Here is a 25,080-nt window from a genome sequence, read left to right as displayed (position 1 = left end):
TAAAGTGAAATAAAATAGTGTGAATGGGTAATTGTGTTTGCTATGACATGTTTATGCATGTTAATATGATGTTAATAGCGAAGTGAGTGCAAATCGTATATAGTATATACATGCATATGTATGTATATCTTCATAAATAGTGCTTAAGTGAATTAATTTGTGTTTAAATATATTTCATAATAGTGTTGTAGTGTATTAATATCTATTTAAATAAATTTCGTAAAATGTGAAGTCAAGCGTTCGTTTTACCGCGGTTCGTCTATCGTCGTTTTCTAATTAACCAACAACGTCGTTCGTATAAACAAACAAATAATATCAGTGCAGGAGAGCAATAATTTTTTTCCGCTAAAACCTAAAGGTGAGTACAGAGTATTTGTGTACAAATTATTTTGTATTTTGTAAGTAAGTTAAAATTTTAAGAATTTCTTATTTGCATATTTTTACTAGAAAATTATATTAAAATGGAAAAGTTTACTTAAAATAAATTTTAAAATTTTTTAAGATAAATTATTTGAAAAGTGTCAGAAAATAAATATTTTACTGACTTTAGACATTTAGGAAAAGTTGTATTTACTTATGTTTTAAGCGGTTATATGCACTGAAAAAAACTAAATATACTGTAAATAAACTTAAAAACACACTTCCACTGTTATATGTACAAACTAAAGAGTTAAAAATAAATCTTAATAATAAACTAGAAAAAACGTTAACTTCGGATGCACCGAAGCTAATATACCCTTCACAGGTGCTTTCTATTAGTAACTATGTGTTCAGTTTGTATGGAAGCTATATGCTATATTAATCCGATCTGAATAATTTTTTTCGGAGATTATATTATTACCTTAAGCAGTAATTTAGGTCAAATTGCGTGAAGATACCACGTCAAATGCGAAAGTTTTCCATACAAGCCCTTGCTTCCGATTGTTCGGTTTGTATGGCAGCTATATGCAATAGTGGGCCGATCTGAAAATTTTTTCCGATATTACATAATTTCTATGAACAATAACTCTAACCAAATTTCGTGATGATATATCGTCAAATGAGGAATTTTTCATGCAAGCATTTGATTTCGATCATTCAGTTTGTATGGCAGCTATATGCTATAGTTAACCGATCTGTACAATTTATTCGTATATTACATTATTATCTTAGAAAATAACCTGTGCCAACTTTCGTGAAGATTTATCGTCAAATGTGAAAGTTTTCCAAACAAGAACTTGATTCCGATCGTTCAGTTTGTATGGCAGCTATATGTTATAGTGGGCCGTTCTGAAAATTTGTTTCCAATATTACATCACTTCTATGAACAATTACTCTAACCAAATTTCATGAAGATTTGTCCTCAAATGAGGAAGTTTTTCATACAAGCTCTCGATCCCGATTGTTCGGTTTACATGGCAACTATATGCTATAGTTAATCGATCTGAATAATTTCTTTGGATATTACATAGTTGCCTTAGAAAATAATCTTTACCAAATTTCGTGAATATATCTTGTCAAATGTGAAAGTTTTCCATACAAGAACTTGATTCCGATCGTTCAGTTTGTATGGCAGCTATATGTAATAGTGCTCCAATGCCATTATATATGGAACTCGATTTCTTTTTTTGACGAATTTCAAGTATACATCGGCCGATATTGCTGCAATTTCACGTTCGATATTCGCACGAAGTTCATCAATCGGCGCTGGCTTGTTGACATAGACCATAGACTTGATGTAGGCCCACAGGAAATAGTCTAACGGCGTCAAATCGCACGACCGAGCCGGCCAATTGACTGAGCCAATTCGTGAGACAACAAGTTCACCAAACTTTGTTTTCAATAAATCGATTTTGACATTCGCTGTGTGGCTTATGACTTCGTCCTGTTAGAACCACATATTGCCCACGTCCATATCATCCAATTCGGGCCAAAAATATTTGGTTATCATTAAACGGTAGCGATTGCCATTCGCAGTCTTGATCATTGCGGAAGAAATACAGCCCAAAGACGCCGTCGGGTCATAAACCGTTTAAAACAGTAATTTTTTCGGTATGCCATGGTGATCCATGGATTACGTGTGGATTGCTCCCTGACCAATAAAGCATATTTTGCTTATTGATGATGCCATTCAGCCAGTACTGAGCTTCACCGCTGAAGATGATTTTTTGATGAAAATTCGGATAATTTTGAAGTTGTTGCTCAGCCCAAATCACGAACATAAGAGGATTCTGATGGTCAAGGGATTTCAGTTCTTATTTCATTTTGATCTTGTAAGGATGAAAGATCTTTTCACAAAATTCGTCACAACGACGTCACAGAGATGTCCAACGCTTGAGAACGACGTGTGAGACACTGATTTTGAACTCCCTCAATTGATGTGCTAGCGGTAGCAATATTCTCGACCTCACTCAGGCACGGGACCATTTTGTATTGTGCCTGTGGATTCAAATTTTTCCATTAGACGCTCAATTGTTGATCTGACAGGATGATTATTACGACCATAAATTGGACCTGGACCTCTTAAAATTGAGGCCACTGACTCTGAATTTCGGTAGTAAATTTTCGTAATTTTGACTCGTTGTTGGATCGTATATCTTTCCATGAAACCTTACTGAAGTGAAATGTCAAAAGAGCGTGAAAAAATGTGGCGTCGTTTGCTGTCCCGATCGGTCTACTTTTGTAGCGTTCCTTTTAAAAAACCCGTTTTTTTAGGAGTTTTCAATACAACTTTTTCCTTTAGGATGTGATTACTGGTTACTTTTGATGTCTGGTCTCCTGTTATATCCATTCAATTAGGACTTATACCACTGAGAATCAATCATGAGTTTGTGTGGGGTATAAACCGAATTTTCGGACTCAATTTGGAAGATTTCAAGACACTACTTAGGGACGTTTTCAATGCATCTGTTTTCGTTAAGGTTTGGTTCTTAGTAACTTTCGGTACCTGATCTTCCGTTGTATTAAGGACGCATGTTTTTAAGCCAAAAAGCTAAGCTCTCCACATTTTTTTTACCGGCTCGTTGCGTGTTTCTTAGAAAGCGGTTCATTTTATGTTCTAACCATCTCTGAACGGTTTACTTGACAGCAAATTGCAACACGTTCAATTGAAATTTTCCCATTTTTAAATTCCATCAAAGTAAATGGAGAAATAACAATGAAAATTTATGATCGCCCAACAATTTGTGAAACCCTAGGTGGCAGGAATGCTGCGCGCGAGACCACATGCCTGCACTCTTCTTTATTGCAAATAATTTAAACAATACCGACACATGCTGTTGCTACAATTTGTTGCACCTTTCACTTGTCACACATGCTAACATGGGCTTGTGGCAACCCTACCCTATTCACACACACACACACACACGCTCCGGCGATATTTATTGCGCCCAAGCACGAACTTTCATGCCATTCCAAGCGCATTAGTGGGCAAAAATTTAGAAAACAATAAAAGTAATGCCAGTAGCAACAACAACTCAGGCGACTACAGCAATTTGTTGCCACAAATAAGTAGCGCATGGGGAGCAGATAAGCAGTTGCGGGTTTCTAGCGAGCGCACCACTGCAGATAGCGCCCGTATGCTGCACGCATGTGTGGCATGCGGCAAGGAATCCGAGGCGTGCGGTGTCTGAGTAGCGCTAAATAAAACAAAAGCCTTCGGTGGCGTGAAGTAAAGCGAAATAAAAATGTATGAGGCGCGAAAAAGTTGCGGAGCACACTGCCACAAATGCCCGGACACACATTGGCGCAACGTCAGGTGCACTTGCAGTGTTGCATTTGCATTGTAAACGGGGGTAGCGGTAGCGAAGCGCTATTAAGTGTGAACGGGAAATTGCTTGCTATTGTTTGGCGCAATTACCGACGCCGTGAAAGCAAGGATGTTGTCTTGCGATGAGTGCAAAGAACACACACTAAGGCATGCATGGGTATTTATAAATAAAATAAGCAAAGGGTCTTTCGTTAGGAATGCAGAGACGCTGAGATAATCTATTCATATCAACTTGAAGGTCGTCTGTCGTTAGAGGCTTATACGTTCCTACAGATGTCTTCAAAAGCCCAAAATCCGATGAGTTCCGAAACGAAACTTCGTCAAACATATCTCGATCTCTCAATTTTTCGAATCCATGCCTCGAAATATTCGTACTAATTTTAGCTGGTCCAAGGGATTTCAAAGTTAAGATCGTCTCCCGGCGGCGTCCTACTTACTCACGCTGACGGCTTTAGAATTCCAAATCGTATTATTTTGGAACCCAATTTTCGTCCAATACAACTTGATATCTCAGTTTTTGGAATCCATCTTTTTATATTGTGGTCTAAGGCATACCAATTTTAAGATCGTCCCTAGTATCGGCTTACTGGCTTATACTGATAGCATAAGAAAACCAAATTATATGATTTCGGAGACCAAACTTCGTTCAATACGTCACCGAATCAATGTATCGCGATATTCGCTGTTTGTCTCATAGAAATCTTGTTGTCCTTTTCCATTCGATGTAAGAAAATATTTTACTGTCGATCTAATTCACCCGGGCAGATTCAAAGTAAAGTATTGCTTTTAGTATATAGTAAAGTTCTAAAGTTCTCTTTATTACTGACTTGAAATCTGTTATCTACCCAAAGGAAAGATCTCAATCTTCATCTGGTCACGGGTCGATAGATAGAGATCACGCAAACTTAGACCAAACTGCTCTTTTCGGCTCTTCAAGTGGTTTAGAAGATATAGTACGTTGACACCTAGTGGTAAGTCTTTTCTTTAAGATATTTAGGATTGTTTTATTTGGTACCGTTTTAGATCCATTGTTTTAGCAACGAAAGCAAAACAACGTAGTAGTATTACCTCTCCTTTATTTTTCCAGAGTTGGATAATTGGTGAATGTAGTGTCTTCGGCCGTATTATTAAAACTCGCCACTGAAATCAATAAAGCAGAGTTGAAGATAAGTTCTTTATAGAGCAAATTCTGCTGGGGTTTTGTTTAAGGAAGATAAAATACAGCTTTTGAAGTTCGTGCTCGTGAAGTTGTCTACCTCGAGTTCCCCTATATTTTTCATTACAAAATGTAGCAGTCTTGTGTACCGTAACAGTAAACCCTAACTTCGGCACCTCTCATATTCTTATTCTTTCTGTAGATCCACCAACCATCTTACCAAATTTGAGACCCTTTTTCGTAGAACTCGAAACTCGACTCTGTCCTTAGCAGCGGCGCATAGCACTAATGTGGCTACCTCCAATTGAATGCTTGCAATTTCTGCTGTGGTAAAATCATTCTTTTATTATTTTCCAACTCTTTTCGTGCCCTTTTCAACTCGCTATCAATTCTTTTTCTTAAAAGCTTTCCAGACAAGGAAGCGCATTTTCTTCGCTCTTGTTTGCCGCTCAATTTTCTTCCTTTACCATCATCTTTCAGCACCGATTCCCGCTGTGCTCTTTCAGCACTTACTACGTGCCGTTTGCGCTTAAGACAAGAATTACAACAACAAGAGTAACAACGGCATTGTGTAAATAAAACAATAATCGTGCATTACAACAACACGCATGGTCGCAATTCCGCTTGAGCGTTGAGATAAGCACATCGTAAGTATGCTCGCTGATTGCACGTTTCGCGGCCATAAGTACACGAAGCCGAGAGGCAGTAGGAAATTTTTACAATGTGATTTGAAGGATATAGAATTGGGAAATAGGGAATAAATGTAGTTTGCTCTGAAGTTCCGTAAAACATATTTTGATCATTTATCAAGAAAAGAAAGTTAAATAAAATAGGTCTTCCCTAAATACCGAAACTTTTCGGGTCAATTGTGAAATATATTTATATTCTATTATCCTACCCATTTCCTTATTCTACTTCTTTATTGACGTAGAGACCGCTTATTCGTTTATAGGCGAGCTTACAACAGCGCGCCAGTCGTTCTTCCTTTCCGTCAGTTCTTCTCCACCTCGTCTTTCCAAGGAGTGAGGGTCTTCCTCTTCCTCTGCTTCCCCCGTGGTATACTGCGACGAATACCCTCAGAGCTGGAGTGTTTTCATACATTCGGACTATTTATTCGGTATTCGCCATTGCCAATGTGCAAAGGAACATAAATCTTTATCTTATAAAATAGAGATCGAGTCTGTTTCTATCAGCATGTAGAACGAAGATTGAGGCTCGAATATTGATTATTGGTTCCGGATATATCTATAAGTCTTTAAGGAATTGTATGCTGAATTAATAGCTAGCCTCAGTTTTTAAATTCTTGGAACGTGGGGAAATGGTATTCTGGGGGAATTCAAGGATTTACAATGGATTTATATTTTCTTTTTTTAAACAGCATTTCAATTTTGAATCGGACAATGGACTTCGAGCTGTGAGAGACTGAACCATCTGGCGGAAGTTACATTACCTGAACGTTATCGATGCGTCTAAAGTATTTGAAACGAATATACATATATTAAAGACTATAGGCGACGGTGAGGGGTTCTCATTTAGTAAGGTGCGACTAGACCAAACCCGCGGAGGTAGAAGTCTTGGTATCTAGTTGAGTCCAAATCGTGCCATCCTTGACAGAACGTGTGCGTAAAGACACAACCGACCTTTCAAAACTCGCGGTCTGCGCTTAGCGACATTTTCCATTTTCCACAAGGCATCCGTTGTGTCATTTTATTTATTTGCTTACTTTGACACGTTGCCATTATTTGTTTGTTTGTATATTAGTTTGTATGTATTGCAAATGATGCGGGTAATGTGTTTCGCCATTATATTGTTTTTCCTCTCAACTTCAACACAGCCATTGTCCTTTCAATGCCGCACATTTGTACTTGTATAAATAAGTTAATGTTAATTAGCCGTTAATTGGTTTCCTTCCTGTGCAGTCGAGTTCAAAATGAGCAGAGTGTTGTGAAATACAGTTATTTGTGAGGTGGGTACATAAGGGTTGTGGATAGATATGCAGCTAAAGTTTAGTTGCATTCCTGAGAATATAAGATCATGATAGAGCTTTTACTTTTTAGAAGGAGGCCCTGAAATGGTCCGATATGATCTGAGATGAGTATTGAAGTTGAGTCACTTCTTTAGCGTATACCTCTTCTTTCACATAACGTGGTATATTTTCAGTCTCACTCGAGCTTTCTAACTGCTTTTGACCTATAATATCATATGACTAACTTAAGTCCTATAATTGACCTTTCTTCGAGTTCATCTGTTAGTCAAAAAGTAACTGCTTGGTGTAATCTATTGAAAGAGAAAATCATTGGTCCACATTTCTTCAAAAATGAACTCGGCCATAATGTTATAGTCAATGTGGAATGCTATAGGGATATTATTAATGATTTTATCGCGCTTGAATTGACAGGTGCGAATGCGATTTAACACCACTTTAGTAGTTTTTGTGGGGTTATGTGAAGTCGCTTGTGTACATAGATAAGCCCAAGAAGATTGACAACTTAAAAGAGAATAATCGGCGCGTTGAGGCTAGCCCCCAAAGCAAAAAGTTTCCAAAATTGGTCCTCTCGGCTGGAATTCATTCGAGCCAGCCACAACGGTCAGTCGCCCGAAATAATTTTTAAAACATAATATTTAATCATTATCTTGTTAGGTAAGAAAATAAGCTCACTCTCACACATTATGAAGAACATGTGAGGATCAGTTTTTACCTTCAAGGCCTAGAAGACGACCTTATTCTGATTTCGATATTCAGACTGAGGCTTCAGAGATTCTAAAGTTTAAGAAGTGCTGGCAGTTGTTAGAGAAAAATTTTCCCCACGGCAAAAAAACAAAGTAGACTTCAGTGTATGAGAAAATATCAAAGTTCAGACGTGAAACTACGTTTCAACGGCAGTCGATTCTAGGTTGACAGGACGTATTTGGATTTTTGTTCGGCCGAAGACTGACAGCCTTCCTATTAATGGCGAATGACAATAAAAAGTCTGCAGTTTCGAAAAGGTTTCTCCCTTCTGATTGCACGAAAAATTACTTTCGTGTCTACCGTTTTATAATACGGATCTAGTTAAAAAGGCTGATCCATTTCGGGGTTCCTTACTTTTTAAAGAAAAAACACAGAAACTTCAAATTTATTGGGGAATGTTTATTATCATGCGAAAGAAGATTCCTTGGCATTTATTTTCTGACGATTATCTCTTTCAACTGTTGGCTGCGGCTACGTCTCAGATTGTCCATCCGTTGAGTCGAATCTTCAATGACTCGTTCGAGCATTTCGACTGGTAACTCGCGAATGACATGCGTGCTGTTTTGCTCCAAGGCCGAAATCGAAGCGGGATTGTCCACATTGACTTTAGAACTTACATATCCCCTTAGGAAACAGTCTAACGGTGTGATATCACATGATTTTGCGTGATAGTATCTATCTGCTCACCGAATTGTTCTCTCAATAAATCCATTGATTAATGCCAGGTGTGGGAAATGGAACTTGTTGGAACTGAATGTCTCAGAGATCATGAGCTTCAGTTTGAAGTATAAAATAGTCAGTTCACATACTGTATTTTGTACGCTTTCAATTTAAAATCTCGACATCTGTCCGAGTTGCTGCGAACGACGCCGAATCGACTCTTCGCGGTCTTCCTGTTCACTCTCAGCTATGGCTGCTATGTTCTCTTCACTGCGAGCTGAACGTCGTATATTCGGTCTAATATTATCCAATAACGAATGCTGGGTCTCAAGATGGGTGATGGTTTTGCGAAGAGTACTCTCAGTAGGCCGATTATGTTGAGCATAAGTTGAGCGAATCGCGCGAAATACATTCATTACAGATCGTAAATATTCGTAATAAAGTTGAGCGAAAAAAATAACACGACAGCTTAATATCATGCGCGACTATTGAAAAAAGTACCTCTACATGGATCAGCCGTTAAAAGACGCACAATAGAGACTCAAGCAATTTTAATTGTATAGTTTTTTTTTTTATAAAAAGTATGCTCAATAAAGCAACTCCTTATAAAAAGCTACTGCTGGGACAAATTAAAAAAAATATATATATTTATGCAGTCAATTGACTCTCATAATTTCGTGTGCTTATTAATGAAAAAATTCTTTATGTAGCAATAAATATTAAATTGCGCATGTTTTATTCAAAAATGTAAAACACTATCTGTAAAAAGTAATGGTATACATTTTTTAAGCTTAAATTCAAATGTTAAAAATTTACGATTGCTGAGTGAGTAGTTGGCAGGCAACAGTATGTTAATAAAATATAAATTTCAATGGAAAAAAATTAAATTGAGAAAATTTATATAAAAATCACTCAAATTGACGCTCAGAAAAAGCGCAGCAATGCAACTGAATGCACAGACGCACATAAATTTCAAGCGTAAACTCAATTTACACGTGGATATATTTTTATTTCGTTCTTTTCTGTAATTTTATTGTTGTCATAACTGCGTGGTTTTTGCCGCATGCCACGAACTCGGCATGTTTCATTTATTGATAATTTTTTACATTAACAATACTTATTATACTTTGTGTATTTGTACTCTGCATTTAATTTGCACTTTTTTGGTTTGCTTTTTTGGTTACATCTACTACCTGCTAAGCTTGTTGCATGTACAACACTTAATATGGCAACCACGCAAATAACCCACAGCGCCCACAGTGTGTAAGGTGTGCTAAGTGAGTTGGTATGACTTGCTGTTGCTTTGTTGAGTTTTTTTCTGCTCTTTGTTTGCTGACGTTGCTGTTAGGTTGAGTAGGCGTGGCGAAGGCCTTAATGGTGGATGAATGACAGTTTGTTATCAGTTTTATCATTTGAACTAAGAACTCGCAAAAGTCGAACAATCCTTAATGCAGGATGGGCTCTATTAACTACTTACCTAACATAGTTGACTATCAGCACCAAAGCATCATCATTTGGAAGCCGGAGTTATAAGTATAATATGAGAAAAAACGCACATATACTAAGTTTAAAAAGTCGAAGGATCATTAGACCACAGTACCTGGACAATGAACTGAGATCACACATAACTTGCTAAATATCCTATCACAACATTTGTCGATTAGGAGTCCATGCGCTAAGGTGCTGAAACAACTCTCGAAGCGACCTACCTGACTTGCGATAAGACAGGTGAACTCGTCAGTTACGGTAAACTCGAAAGGTATTCGCTAAGAAAGAGATATTTGGCATTGGCATAACTAGCTGCATAAAGTATAATATTTTATTGGATGTTTGGGAAGTTTAGTAAGAGTTAGGTCAGTCCGTCCAAACTCACTTCGAAGTTAGGTTCGAATATCCGATATGTTATTTTAGGTTCTGTTAGTTCGAGACCACTCTAACAAATTGGCTATTGTTTCTTCTAAGCTCTCGAACAAGTGTTCATAATGTTTGCTGCGACCATTTTCTCCTATCCAGCTCACTTCGAAGTTAGCACAATAAGTGGTAGTCGGTATGGAGCTTTCCATACGAAGGCTTATTTTGCTTGTCCTCACCTACACGACTAATATTACTGTAGAATTCATTTTGAAGTAGAATTCTTCGCTGAAAATCCCAGCTTTTACTAAATTAAGGTTCAAGTTTTTTGGGGTTTAAGATTTGCCGTATTTCTAATTTGACAGAAGTCGTAAGGTAGATGCCTGCCTTCAAAATTAAGCGCTGAGAAACCAGTACTGATTATCACATTGTGACAAAGTTAGTATTTTAAGAGTTTTCAGCTACAGCTTCACATATCTCTTTTCTATTTTATTCGTCCTTTTTAAACTATCCGAAGAAATTTAAGCTGAAACTTCAAAGATCTGCAGTCTTTCCTTCAAGTATCCGAATAGGTTTATATGTTTAAAGTGAAGCTTCATGGATTCACTGTCTTGAGTTGAAATTTCACAGATCTCCTGCCAGTACTTCCTTCAACTATCCGAAGAGGTTTAAGCTGAATCTGCACAGATCCTCTGGCAGTCTGTCATTCAACTATCCGAAGCTGTTTTAGCTAAGGGTTAATGGAACTCCTGACAGTCCTTTTTTAAGTGTCCGAAAAGCCTGAAGATGAAGTCGTTATTTCTTTAAGTATCCAATAATTCACAGTTCCCGTCCCAGTACCTGTTTCAATTATCCGAAGAGAGTTAAGCTGAAATCTCCGCAGTCTTTTCTTTAAGTATCCGCAGCGGTGTAAAGTGAAGCTTCATAGATTCACGGTCTTTACTTCAAGTGTCAGAAGAAGTTTAAGCTGGAATTTCACAGATCTCCCGCCAGTACAACTATCCGAATAGGTTTAAGCTAAAGCTTCATAGATTCTCTGGCAGTTCTTTCTCTAATTCCAAGAGGAACTTCCAACTGCAGCTTTACAAATTCCTTTGACAGTCCTTCCTTCAACTACCAACTATCTGAAGAAATTTAAGCTGAAGCTTTACATATCTCTTGATATTCCTTCCTTCGAGTATTTGAAGACGTTATATCTGAAGCTTCACTGATCCTCTGGTAGTCCTTCTTTCGAGTATTCGAGAATCCGTGGGTGCTTTAACTACCTTATAACAATGCCTACCCCTTTTACACCAAAATTTCTGACGGAATCCAACTACAGATCTTTATGAACTTAGTGGAAATTTCTGGGTATTAAAATATTCTGCGAACGAAAACTTGTTCAAAGGAAAGTAAAATGTTTGGTCGGAATAATCTGTGTAACTATTACTATAAGTCAAGTTTATTTAAAGTGGTCGGATTAGAGCTCCTCGGTGCCAACGACTTCGTTTCACAATTGTCTTAAATCGAGTTTTGAGTCGTAGTTCACTATCGAGGTTGAGGATTTTACATCAGCTACAATCGGAATTGTTGGAATTCGGAGTTCTACGGCTCTATTCGTTCCACAACTGCAAGATACTGTTGATGGCTTCTAAGGAGGTAGACCCTTTGGATTTAGACGAGACCATTAGAAGCTGTGGCCAATCAGATAACTGTTGATTAACACGATGACTACTTTTGAAGGGTTGTCTAACCGGATTACAAGCTTTCATAGTGTAGAGAAACAATGGATGAAATAAAGTGAGCTGACTTTTGGGCCTTAACAATATATCACAGTGTCGTGGGACGCTGTAAAGACTTGTTAGTTTCGTCAAATTTTTTGGTGCATCAACATAAGTATATTGAATATGAAACTGTATGGCGTGTTCAGACTTTGGTTTGTGGAATGTACTTCCTATGGATTTACACACATACGTATACAATTGCTTAACAAACCACGCTGCTTGTTAGCATGTATAACAAGCTGTTGTTCATTTGTGGCAAGTACCTAACAAGCGCAGTCAATTTGTGGCAGCAACAAGAAAAAAATTTCGAAATGAAAAAAGGTGCAAACTTTTTATTGCCACATGCAGCATGCATCTTTTATACAAATCTACAGCCATAGTTGCGACAAAACGAAATTAGTCCGGCATTGCCATGTCACTTGTGCAACAAGGAAATTTGCAACAAATTAATTTCGAATTTTTCCTACACAACTTCACATTTTTTCTACATTTTATTTTTTTTTTAATTTTTTTTTAACATTAATTTGCTCAACAATGCATGCTACAAGGCCTCACTGGTTGAGTATTGCTTGCAACATATAAAATTCGTGCCAGTGGAATTGTGTGGCATGCAATATGCGTGCATGTCAGCGTTCATTGTTCAATTAGGTACCCCACCTGCCAAACCGCCAGCACTTTCCTGCCTTGTTGCATGCAACAATGCGTTTTTGTAACCAATGAGTGCATACAACATGCCGCAAGTGCTATGTCGCATGTAGCAGCATGCCAAATATTGTGACCTTTTACTCAACTGTGCGTGTATGTGTGGATGGGGACATTTTTCTATTACAATTTCAATTTAAAATTTGTTGTAGCTGCGCAGTTTTGTGTAGGAATTGAGAGAGCAAAAATTAGTTGCACAAATTTGAAATAAAATTTAAAATTGGCAATGTGAAACTATGGTTTGTGGCATCAAGTATAACTTCGTCATTTTATTATTAAACACAATGAAGCCTCTATTTTAGGAGGGAAACAAGCTTCGGGCCTTGATATCCGCACAGAACAGATTTCCCTCCGTAGTGTAGCTTCATTCAGGCTTTTAAAACCATGATACTCATATTAGTCGAAACTCTGTAGACAGGCAAAGCCTCCAATGTTCAGAATTTATGAAACGCAGCGCTGAAAAGAGAGTTACTTTTACTCAGGCAAAGAGGCGAAAAAATCGTTTAATTTTTTCTAGAAGTAGACTAACCTCTTCTGGATTCCTTGTTTGGAAGTCGAGAGGCAAAGAGACGAAAATATCGTCTAATTATATTCAGATTCCTGGTGTGGAAGTCATGAGACAAAGGTACGAAAATATCGTCTTAATTTATTGTAGATTTCTGGTTCGGAAGTCAAGACACAAAGGGACGAAAATCTCGTTCAACTTTATCCAGTTTTCTGGTGTGGTCATGACTTCCAAATGGACAAATGGACGAAAATATCGCACACTTCTGGGTTGGAAGTCATGCGACAAAGGGCCGAAAATCTCGTTCAACTTTATCCAGTTTTCTGGGTTGGAAGTCGTGAGGCAACTAGTGAACTGCTTCGTACATTTCGACAGGAGAAGCAGCGAGATCTCCTGTCAGCTTGGATGCGGTTTGATTTACGCGCTGAGATAACGACAAAGGTGAGCCTTCAAATAGCCTGCGGCAAAAAGAAGTCTTAAGAGACCAATAAATATTTTCTATATAGCAACGAAAGTTACTCTTAAAAATATTTTCTCTTCATTTGTAATATGAAGTTTTCGAATTTATCTCGTCTATGATCCAGGAAGTGTTTAGAACCGTTGACACTAAATTTTCTAAGAAGTTTTTTACTTTTTCGCAATTCGGTCGTCGTAAGCCTCTTTCAGCGAACTCAGTTCTAGTCTTAAGCAATCCTGAGCTCCTTTTACAGCGTAGTTAATAGCGAATTTTATCGAGATTTTCGCTTTTATACAAAGGGAGACGATTTCGCGTATAACTATCTCAAGTTTTCATAGTCATATTTTATCTTTACGGGTTGCTGTTGTTGTTTTAGCGGATTCCTAAAGTAGTTTCAGGAACAGGACAGTTTTTGGCCGAATAATAGCCCGAGTTCGTTCAGTATACTTATACCCGGCTGTCGTGGGAATCCTCTTCCATCGCCCTAAAGCTCACATATCCGTCTAAGACTTTGTATCGGTTTCATCCTACAAACTGTTTAAGTTGGAGCGTGGCCTTCGTCTTATTGTACAAGAAAATCGATTTGGATCGTAGTCTCGGTCGTATTCTACAAATGAATTGATGTAAATCGAGGTGGAAGAATTTTCCTAAAACTGGTTGGATTATATATGCAGTGTGGTCTCGATCTTATCCTACAATTGGTTTTATTTGGAGTTTTGGCAAGGTTTTTTCCTACAAATGACCACAGGAGGGACCGAGGTCACAGGTCTTATTGTTAAGGATTGCAGACTCAGTCTTATCCCACAAATGATGTGGATCGTAGTAGCGGTCTTATCATATAAATGGTTCGATTTGGACCATGGCCTCGGCCAAACCCTACAATTGGTTCGATCTAAATCGTGGTTTCGATCTCATCTTAAAGTTTGGGACGTATCCGATATCTCATTGAAGGTGCCGTTAATTCGAGGTCTTTAAAACAAAATGGCTCTTGTCTCAACTAAGCCCTCGAACAAGTGTTCATAAGGTTTGCTATGACCATTTTCGTTTATCGAAAATCTAGTTGTTATAATATAAAGACGTAAAGGTCAAAAATGAGATCAAGGAGCGAAAATGTTTGAATGAAATAAAGATCGCTAAATTTTTAATTCCTTTCGGTGAAAGTTTCAGGTATTAAGTGAATTTTAAAAAAAATTATGGAGCTTTATGTTGACCTGCCTAAAGTTTTCCGTTAAAAAACATGGTAACCCCTTCCCATTTTGCACAAACCAGCTAACATAAAATGCTAAATATGTAAATATTTAGATACCATGTTCTAACGCCGAAAAGTATGCTTTATAATATTTATTTAATATTTGTTAAACACATAAATGAGTAACAATATTTGGTAATTTGCACACACGCAAGTTCATTGGCAAACAGAGTTGCAAATGTGCACATGTGGCTGTTTACCTTCCATTATGAAATGTGGTGCAAGCGGGAAAATTGGTTAACATCGACTAACTACAACTGAGCAAATATTTAGCGCACCAAAACACGCACAACCATTGCACTGTAAGCAAGCTTGCCAATTACAGTTATTGGAATATTGCGGTGGCATGGGCGCATAATCAACAGCCTTAAAGCGGAGATGTTGACGGAATATGTCAAGTGGTTACCAGGAAGGTTAGAACATGCCTTTGTATTGAAAATCTGTTTGTCTTTCTTCTTTATTCCACTTATTACTGAAGAATTTTTTGTGATTTTTATTTAATTTGTTGAACAGATACAATGCAATTTTTTAGGATTAGAAAATTAATCAGAACTTCGAATCTTTGCCAAAATGCCTACATTTTTCCATCGTGTTTATGAGATTCAGAAATCAAAAAAGTCAATTTTCTCTTCATTATCCATTTACATAAATACTGAAAAGTCTCTTCTATCAGCGGATTTTGCATTCCATCAACCTCTGTAAGACCTGTATAGCAGATACTAATTAGATCCAGTTTCATGTTCATTATTCGTTGGAGGGATTCTTGGACCTTGCTTTTTGCATTCCATCAACTTCTATAAGAACTGTATTTCAGATCGTAATTGGATTCAGACATATTCATTATCCCTGGACATTGTGTGCTTTGCTAAGAACTTTACATGCGAGACCACTAGTTCCAACACATTTTTGCACCTTTGAGAAAAATTCGAACACTATTATACTTAGACCTTAGTGAAAAACCAGGCTGACAAATACAATGACATTGGGACGAAAAAAGTTTCACTTTCTGAGTTCAATCCAGGGTTTCTTGTGCTAGTTTTCTCATTCAGCTGGGATGAGATCTACTAAAAGCTTGGCTTTTGAACCGTTGAGCTCCCACGCATACTCAAAGCTTGTGGAAACCCAACTTAGTTTAAAGACCTTAACGAAAAACTATAAAGGCAGAGATCTATTGTTGAATTTTGTGGATGAAATTCTTTAAGATCCCTCTAATTTAGTTGTGAACTGTGAATATCAAGGATGAACTTATTTAAGATCCCTCTAATTCAGTTGAGAACTGTAAATATCAAGGGTTCAGCGAAAGTTCAGGCTTATGTGCTCAGGATTTTGACTTTCCACACAACTTCATAGTTTCGAAAAGTTAAGTCCGGAGTCCAACAAGGTTTAGGATAGATTAAAGTGGTACACTAGTGGTCTACCGTCTGACCAAATTTGTGACAGGCTCAAATCGCTTTGTTGTTTTGTAAAAGCCTTATGATCCACAATATAGAAGCTTTTAGATACCACATCGGACCGGCACTTTAAACTCTCCAACTGAAATTACCCACAGTATAGACCTTAACCCAACCTATACCAATCTGTTATAACAGAATATAAGCTCAAGTCCATGCCATTTCTTCTGCTACGCCAACTTGAGGCATGATAAGAGGAAAGCCCGAAGATGGAGAGACTAAGAAGTAAAGGAATTGCTGTAAAATTACATGACCGTCTTCTAAAAAAGCAGCGTAATACGTTCCAGGACTAGTCAATTTATAAGTTCCAGTTGAACGTGGCGCCATTGTTGAGGCAAAAAGGAAGAATATTTTCGAAAATTTACTTTCCCTTTCAAATTAAGAAAAAACAAACAGTTTGTGAGATCCGACATATGGAGAAACCAACTACACGTCTTTCTATATACTCTTTCTGAAATAGAAGATAGAGTAGTAAACGAGGAAGGGTTCGAGTTACTATATTTTAGACCAGTTTGAACAACGAAGACAGCGTTGTCAAAAGCGGAACTTAATCCGTAGTTACGTATCAATGCCTTTTTATTTTTTACCGACTTGAAATGGTCTCTTTCGGACATCGAAGGCAGTCTCCTTAACCGATGAGTTTTATACTTCGTGAGGAGGCAGGACTTAAGCGCTTATACATTTTTCTGAAATACGAAGGGTTATCTTAACAACTTACTGAGGCTAACGAAGTATGTGAGAGCCTCTCCGCCTTATTTTCAATTGTTAAATAAAATAAGATCGCAATTTAAATGTGCTTGTATTGGCATTTCCGCTACACAAATTGAATTTCACAGTCCAATTTTTCGACTAAACTGTTTACTTTGCACTTTTCGCACCAAAAAATTAAATAAATAGCAACAACAACAGCAAAAAGTTCGTCTGCGGTTTCCACGTGAACTGCAACAACTGGCAATCAGCATTGTTGCATACATTTAGGCGGTTTAGTCAACAATTTGCAGGCATTTACCGGTGTTTAGTTTAAAATTAAGCCACAACATGTAACGGTAAATCTACTATTATGCGATTTTTTCGGAATTCTAAATTTCATGAATATTTACACAGCTAGCATAGCTGACATTGTGCAACAACATGTCAATTAGCACGCACTGCCTTAGGTGTTAGACTCTATTTATTTGCGCTATTTCCATTAAATTTTCAACAATGCTTCCGCTTGCTAAATAATATGCAACATTTTTGCCAAAATGTATAGTTAATTAATGTGTTGTACTAAACGAAAAAGTTGTAAGCTCTACACCTGTTTTATAAAAGCACTAATGTATACATTTATACTCTCCACTATGCCAACCCCACCTACCAAAACAAACGTGATAATAAATGTTCCATAACTTCACTCGCCACCATTATTCCGCCGGGATTAGCCCATTGAAATGTAAATAATTAAATTTTAATGCAACAATAACAAATTTTGTAGTTTTAGACAATAGAAAATTTGTACAGCTCATTAGCGGATTAGCTGTTTATTTATTGAAATTTCCATGGGAAATATTTATGGCAAATTTTAGGCCAAATTTAATGGCACTGAAAAATTTAAATTTGAAAAAATCAAAAAAATATACTACGAACTATAATGGCACTTATTAAACGTAGACAGCTTTGTAAATAGTTAGATCTCGTCCTTTGGAAGCTTAGTCGAAACTTTAAAACTCTAACTCATACTCCCGTAAGGAACTCTTGAGGGAATTACAAGAACTTTTATTTACATGTATTTCATTCCTTCTTGTTTTGACAAACCCATCAGCTGAGCTTTGTTCTGTGATTAAAATAAACGAACTTCTGTATTAATTTTTGGCTCAAAAACAACTCATTCCACCAGAAATATTATATCAGGTCACCGAACTATTAGTAATGCTATACCGAAACTACCTAAAGTGCCTTATACTCGTATAACCTTTAATTTGAGGTTTATTGACAGTTTTGATTTGTGAAGACTAAGTACATGTCTGTCAGAGCACTGCTATAATATAATCAGCCACCTTGTTTCTGTCAAAATTTTGGTGTTTGAATTCGGGATCCTGAAAATATTGAATATATTTTATGAGAACACATTTTTTTCTGCTTCTAACAATACTATAAAAAATATTTTGTCAACTTGTTTGTGTAAAAATTTCGGGATTTGAAATTCGGGATCCCGAAAATTATGAAAACACATATTTTCTGTTTCTAACTCTACCATAAATAACACTTAGCCAGCTTGTTTTTGCCAAAATTTCGGTATTTAAAATCCGGGATCCCGAAAATATTCGCGATATCATAAGAAAATATATTTTTTTAAACTAAACGCTACAACAAAATATATGCCACTTTGTTCATGCCTAAATTTCGTAAATTGAAAATTGTGATCCCTAAAATATTCGGGATATTATAGGAAAAAACAATTTTGATGATTTTTCCATGAAATTCGCAATTTTTTTTATATATCTCGTAAATGACAAGAGCTATAGAAACAATTTAAATGACAACTTTATAGGAAATTTTATTTGCTATAAAAAAGGTCTGAGGTCAAAATCGCTATCATCAATACTTCTCGAGATATTCAGCTTTTTAAGTAAGGCTGTATGCAATTTTCATAGATTTTTTAAGACCTTATTATTAGATTATTTAAGCCTTACTTAAAAAACCGAATATCTCGAGAAGTATTTATGTTAGCGATTTTGTCTTCGCACCTTTTTTATAGCAAATAAAATTTTCTACAAATTTGTCATGTACATTTTTTCAAAAGCTCCTGCCATTTACGAGGTACATATGTATATACAAAAAAATGCGAAATTCTTGTAAAAATCGGGTTTAAGGCCCCGTACTACCTCGCCGGTGTGAATTAAGACTTTGTTGCACTGGGCACTTTTGTAGAATGAACAATTCTGAGAAATATGCGTCTAAAGTCAAAGCGATGCCATAAAATACCTCTCTCTGTAGGAATTTAAAGATAAAAACGCACGATTGTAGTGTATTTTCTATGGAAATTTTTAAACGGCTTGGTCAGTTCTTAATGTTAATATTAAGGGCTAAAATTTTCAAGGAATTTTTTCAGGGTATTTCCAAGGAAATTTCGTGACGGGACTGAAAAAAATTAATAGTTCCAAAAAAAACAAACAGCCTATGTATGTATGTATGTATATTGATAATAGTACAAATTGTAAAAATAAATAATCTTTCGTCTTTAGTGATCGTGTGATCATCTTTAGCCATTTTATGCGAAATATATGCTACGGGACTGGGAAGATCCAACCTAGTAATGGATATACACATACATACATATGTACTCACCTAGCATAATTAGGTAAAATAATATGTGCTTAAAATCATTATTACATATTATAAACTTCATAAGAATAGCGAAATATGAAAATCCCGAAAATTTAGTCCCGTTTGAAAATCCCGAAATCGGGATCCCGAAATTTTTGTATATTTTTAGAAAATTTAGGCTTTAGCTGCATATCACCTCACTTTGGCTTTAAGCTTAAAATCAATATACATACATACATACGTGATACGTCATGCTGCACTGAAATCAGTTAAAAGTGATTAAAACCGGAAAATCCTCAGTACACTGAATTTTTCTTATTTCTATCATTTTTATATATTATAAACTTTATAAAAGTCTCGAAATTTAAAAATCCCGAAGTTTATCCCGTTGGAAAATCCCGAAATTGGAGTCCCGAAATTTAGTTTTTGGATTTGTAGAAAATTTTAATTATGATAATCTGTGTTTGCAATCTATTAACTTAGGAATTTGATTTTTATGATTTTAAAATTACTTTTAAATTTGTTTTTAAGTTTTTATTGGCAAGTACTAAATATATGCTTTTAAATATATTTGTATACATACATATGCGTATATAGTATATGCACAATATGTGTGTTTACGTATTTGGTATCACATATTGTTATGGCTTTAGCAGCATATCAACCTATCAATATGGCTGCAAACTCAAAATCAAAATCACGTATACGCCATGCTGCACTGAAATCAGTTAAAAGTGATTAAAAACCGAAAAGCGCCTGTACACTGATTTTTTCACATTTTTTTTTATTTTTTCTCATTTTTTCAAATTTTTTCACATTTCTTTATTTTTCGTATATTATTTCATTTACAGTTATCTACGTAAATTCAATTTTTCTTTGCGCAACAATGGTTTCCACTCACTGAATTAATTACGAAATGCAAAATGCTGATGCAAATGAAGCACGAACACGCAAATTAATTGTAAAAAAATACATAAATAACAACAACACAAATTTTAAAACCAAAACCAAGGATTGGTATGAAAAATGTGTAAAATAAAGTCACCGAAACTTGCCAAGTTTGCCACAATTTCAGTTATTCAATAAATACATGCTTTGTGGGCATTATTATGCGAAGCCAACTTGCGTATGCATGTGTGTGTGAATTATGCACGTGCCATTATGCCACATTTGCGCACTCGTCGCCGCCTTGTGCAGTTATAGGCGCTCACCTGCCTGCCTGCTTTTGAGCCGCCAGACAAATACGCTATTAATTTGCGCTTGCCACATGCATTAATACACACTGCTTGCTGTTGTTATCATTGTAGTTGCTATTGTAGTTGTTGCAACAGTTATCGTGCTTAATATCAAGGTTGCGGCGCTGTGAATTCCTCTGCGTTTGTGTAGCTTTACAGTTTTACATGCGTTGTGCTGCTGCCTTTTCAATTTATTTTGTAATGTTGCTGTTGTTGTAGCACTTTATGTAACCGCAGCTCATTGAACCTTTACTTACAAATGCTTACATACTTATAATATGAACATATAAATCGCTGATTGCCATTGCCAATTTGAATCACTCACGCATTCATTCGTTTATAGCCGGCTATAACATATTTAACATAGCTTTACATGTGCTTGTATGTGTGCGTGTGTGGGTGTGTATGTAATGAGAATTTAATTAAAATTGTCTACTCACGCATATAATTGTGAAATTAAGTTGCTTACGCGCAGGCATATTTGCAAATGCGCACGCATATCAACTTATGTGGTATATATGTATGTATGTGTTAAAGCTGAACTGTGCAGTCAACTACTACATACATACACGCCCCACCCATATACTCTCTGTCTCTGATGTTTCATTAGGGTGATGTACATATGCTCTTTATCTTCTTCGCCGCCGTGTTTGAATAGCTCGGCCGGCAATCCTTCGGCCCCGCCGCTTTTTTGTTCTTCAACCGGATAATTGCTATTCGAACTTCTTCATGGTCGGCCAATGGAACGTCTGCTTCATCGCTATCGATTGGGGAATCGGGTTCGAAATTTCCTGGTGTTATGCTTTCACTGCCATTCAGGCGGCTGGAGAAGTGTTCCCTCCACAATATTAGTATGCTCTGTTAATCGGTTACCAGATCACCTCTCTGGCCGTTTTTTATACTCTCGCAACAATGTTGCTAACGAGAGTATTATAGTTTTGTTCACATAACGGTTGTTTGTAAGTCCTAAAACTAAAAGAGTCAGATATAGGGTTATATATACCAAAGTGATCAGGGCGACGAGTAGAGTCGAAATCCGGATGTCTGTCTGTCCGTCCGTCTGTCCGTCCGTCCGTGCAAGCTGTAACTTGAGTAAAAATTGAGATATCATGATGAAACTTGGTACACGTATTCCTTGGCTCCATAAGAAGGTTAAGTTCGAAGATGGGCAAATCGGCCCACTGCCACGCCCACAAAATGGCGGAAACCGAAAACCTATAAAGTGTCATAACTAAGCCATAAATAAAGATATTAAAGTGAAATTTGGCACAAAGGATCGCATTAGGGAGGGACATATTTGGAAGTAATTTTTTTGGAAAAGTGGGCGTGGCCCCGCCCCCTACTAAGTTTTTTGTACATATCTCGGAAACTATTATAGCTATGTCAACCAAACTCTACAGAGTCGTTTTCTTCAGGTATTTCCATATACAGTTCAAAAATGGAAGAAATCGGATAATAACCACGCCCACCTCCCATACAAAGGTTATGTTCAAAATCACTAAAAGTGCGTTAACCGACTAACAAAAAACGTCAGAAACACTAAATTTTACGGAAGAAGTGGCAGAAGGAAGCTGCCCCAGGCTTTTTTTAAAAATTGAAAATGGGCGTGGCGCCGCCCACTTATGGACCAAGAACCATATCTCAGGAGCTACTAGAGCGATTTCAATGAAATTCGGTATATAATGTTTTCTTAACACCCTGATGACATGTACGAAATATGGGTGAAATCGGTTCACAACCACGCCTTCTTCCAATATAAAGCTATTTTGAATTCCATCTGATGCCTTCTTTGTATAATACGAGATAAACATTAGGAACCAATGATGATAGCGGAATAAAACTTTACACAAATACGGTATTTGAAAAAATATGTAAATGACGGATAATGAAATCTCGATTATCACTTTACCATGCGAGAGTATAAAATGTTCGGTGACACCCGAACTTAGCCCTTCCTTACTTGTTTCATTTGCCCCTGTCGACCAGCTTATTAAGATCTTCACTACTCACGAATTACGGCCTCTTTCTTTGTTTGTCTGCAAATGCGTCTCGCTTCCCTCTTCAACTCTCGGTATCTATTCCCGCACGTGTTGTGGTCGATTGTAACGTTGCGAGGTAGGCAGTCTGTTTTCTCTCCGCTGCGACAAGGCACTCCTCATCGTACCAGCTATTCCTTTCCATTTTCCGAAGGAAGGAGCTTGAAATGCCATCCCACAGTTCTCTTATACTGAGTTGTTGTCTTCGCATCTTCTGGATGTCGAACCTTCCTTGTGTTTGTTGTCGTTCATATGCTGGACAGAGGCGGGTGCGTATCCAGCTGAAACAAGATAGTGGTCTGAGTCAATGCTAGGACCACGGAGCGTATGCACGTCTAAAACACTGGCTACGTTTCTTTCTCTACGACAACATGGTCAAATTGATTGGTTTCTTTTCAAACCGGAGACAGCCAGGTAGCTTGGTGAGTTTTCCTGTCCTGGAATATAGCACTTCAGATAACCATATTTTGGGCCGCGGGGAAGTCGATCAGCCTTTATTCATTTGTGGCTTTTTTCATCATAGAGGCTGAATTTACGAACCGTATTGCCGAAGATACTTTCTTTGCCGATATTGACATCATGGCGGGGCAGCTCTAATAGGTGCGCTCTAAGCGCGCATAATAGATATTTTTGGTCGCATCGTCCTTCTTTCTGTACCAGATTGTGGCTAGACCAGAAGATCCACCGGGATGAACGCTAGGGCTCGACGACGCAGTCTCGAATCCCACACCGAATTTGCGATTTTTTATATGGCCACTGTAGTAAATGACACCGGGACCTACTCGCCTCAGTCCTTCTCCCGTCCCTCGCATTTCTTGGACGGCGGTGATGTCAGCCTTCACTCTAACGAGGACATCAACCAGCAGCGGCACCTTCCCAATTAAGGGATCGGACATTCCAGGTGCATGCTCTCAAATCGTAATCCTTAGTACGTATACAGTGTTCATCATCCTAGGCTATTTTCTGCTTTTCAATGTGGGTGATTTTACGTTGCGGATCCCAAACCCAGCGCACAACCTTGGGGAGGGATGTTTCACCTTCTCACTTTAGCTCGCCTTAAAAGGGATGTTTTTGGCTACCCAAAGGATACTTGGTCTAAGACCGGTAGTCGTTAGCTGCTTGAGCCATATGTAAAAAAGTCATTTTTGGCCACTCCCAAGTGAATGGCAATCAGAGAACTTTCCTCATTTGCGTGAACTTCTAGACATGACTCCATGCTGCTCTAAGATCATCTTACATTAACAATATGACGCATTGCGTCCGTGGTCCTTGATAATTTTATTATTGTAATTAAAAGTCACTGTACAGGGTCCGGCACTCGAAGTGTACTAATTAAAAAAGCCAAAAATTCGGTTTGGAAAATCATTTTTATTTATCTTAAACTACAGAATGTGTGAAAATAATCATGAATTCAAGACCAATTCATTTTTGCTCGATATGACCACCTTTTGCCTTAACTATGGCCTTGAGATGGTCAAAACACGAATCGCAAGCTGCCCGAATGTGACTTTCCGGTATTTTGGCCCACTCACGGACAATGGCTTTCCTCAGCATCTCGAGACTGCTGTATTTTTTACTTCGGACCTTGCTCTCCAAAATGGCCCGGAGAGAATAAGCCATTGGTTTCGCATCTGGTGAATTCGAGAGCGTTTGTGTGGTCGTAATGAAGTTCGGAACGTTGTTTTTCAGCCATTCTTGGTTCACTCGCGCTTTGTGCGTTCAATTTGGAAAAATTTTTTCGTCGGATAACACAATGTTCGGAATTTGACCGCCTTCGGCCAAGCGAAGCAACTGCTTCGCTCTTCAAGTCTTACTTGTTGCTGCTTCGGTGTAAGATCATGGGCCTTTTGGAACTTGTAAGGTTTGACCTTGAGCTCATTTTTCAATATGCGTCGGATGCTGCGGTCGGATATTTTCAGTTCTTTAGCCATTTGATTGGCACTTGTACGGGATTTCGACACTTCGAGTGCCGGACCCTGTAGCTTTTTTTTGAGCTTCGCGCTTTTACTCATACCGTTATGCGCTTCTTGCACACCTTTAGACAGACGTATGGTATTACCAACTTCAAGTGCATCCGTTTGCATTTTATAATTATTGATTTCCTTGAAATTTGTTTGCTCTCACACTGCGTTATAAACCGTTACTAAATACGTACATCATTATTTTCAGCATTAATTACATAAATACCACATTATATGTACTCATTACTTCAACATTAATGTATGCCGCA

At 37.4% G+C, this 25,080-nt stretch overlaps 1 protein-coding gene across 1 annotated transcript in view; it reads left to right on the top strand.

Annotated features, from left to right (window-relative positions):
* The first annotated feature begins 214 nt into the window (after positions 1-214).
* Positions 215-25,080, top strand: part of LOC126758996 (uncharacterized) — a 332,624-nt gene continuing 307,758 nt past the window's right edge. Inside the window, exon 1 of the mRNA XM_050473510.1 lies at positions 215-358. The gene's annotated coding sequence lies outside the window, so the exon portion shown is untranslated. The remainder of the gene's footprint in view (positions 359-25,080) is intronic.

This window comes from Bactrocera neohumeralis, chromosome 5 (genome assembly GCF_024586455.1).
Source record: "Bactrocera neohumeralis isolate Rockhampton chromosome 5, APGP_CSIRO_Bneo_wtdbg2-racon-allhic-juicebox.fasta_v2, whole genome shotgun sequence".
Lineage (NCBI taxonomy): Eukaryota > Metazoa > Arthropoda > Insecta > Diptera > Tephritidae > Bactrocera > Bactrocera neohumeralis.
This window is presented reverse-complemented; position numbering and strand designations above follow the sequence as displayed.